Source organism: Anopheles arabiensis, chromosome 3 (assembly GCF_016920715.1).
Source record: "Anopheles arabiensis isolate DONGOLA chromosome 3, AaraD3, whole genome shotgun sequence".
Taxonomy (NCBI): Eukaryota; Metazoa; Arthropoda; class Insecta; order Diptera; family Culicidae; genus Anopheles; species Anopheles arabiensis.
Window position 1 is genome coordinate 9,652,008 of NC_053518.1, and position 1,219 is coordinate 9,653,226.

Sequence of the window (1,219 nt, forward strand, 5' to 3'; positions counted from 1 at the left end):
GTGCCATTTCGTTCTGGGTTTGTATTTTTCTTTTTATTTTGCTCCCGAACAAACCATGCGACCGCATAAGCGCTGGCACAAAAAGGAACGGCTTTCAATTCATAGTCACATTTTTTAACTAAAAAACTAATAATAAGTCACCAATGAATTCATTTCTTATCCTGTTTTGAGTTCTGGCTGAGAATAAAACTATTCAGAAGTTTCAACTTCCTGCTTCAACATTAGAACAGGTATGTTGTGCTAGACAATACATTATGCATGAAGAATGTTGCTGTAGGTTGTAAATTTCAACCAGGAAATGTAAGCTTGACGATTCCTCCGCAACATTGCAAATACTGTGATAATCATGGCAAATATATCCTTCATTATTATTCTTATTCTCATTCCTGTTCAAATGTGCTTTAAAAACGAAACATCACCATAAAACCTTGCATGTAACATTGTAACACAAAAATAACACCAGAAACTCTTAAAAACGGACAGAACCAAGGTTCGTCGCTTGTTGCCAAAATGCGGAAATTCTCGCATTCTCATCGAAACGCTATCGAAAAAGAAGCTCGCAATGATTCATCGCAAGAAACGGATCCAAGAAACGCTTGAGCTCATTCTACCCACCAGCTGGAAATGCCACAGGCCTTCGAAAATTCCCTTCTTTATTTTTCAACATGACGACACACCACCGTCAAACGGATGCGAGATGCCTCCTTAGACTTGTTTTTGTCGTTTTTTTCCCCGGTGGAATTCTTACCCTATGCAAATGTAACACGGCACACCAACTCAAACCGAACCGCGAGCGCGGTACACACAACCTTGGCTCACTGTTTGCTCACGATCACGAACATCTCCGCGAACCGATGCCGCACGGACGGTTTCGCACTGCAACAGCATCGTTGCCGGCACCACCACACCGGCACCACCACATCTTCGTAACGATCGCTCGGCGCAACTTTCTCCACTCGGGTTTACCGACGTGCGCCGAGAAGCATGCCGCGCACGAGAGATCGCGGATCTCGCGGATTTCCAGCGCAAATAACGAAACATCCCAAAGGCACATCTACATACTACGTACTCACCTAAAGCTGGCTGTAACCGTCCGAAACCAGTTCGCCACCACCGTGCACGAGAGAGAGGTAGAGAAGCCTCGCATAAGGGCGCGAGAGTCCGAGACACAGGCCGTCGGGGTTCGACTTTTGATTTCATAAAAGCACGATCAGCACAA

General features: G+C 45.2%; 1 protein-coding gene across 1 annotated transcript in view; it reads right to left on the bottom strand.

Moving 5' to 3' along the window:
- The window catches only part of LOC120904470 (metallo-beta-lactamase domain-containing protein 1), a 92,759-nt gene that overhangs the window by 71,873 nt on the left and 19,667 nt on the right, over positions 1–1,219 (bottom strand). The gene's annotated exons all lie outside the window — the stretch shown is intronic.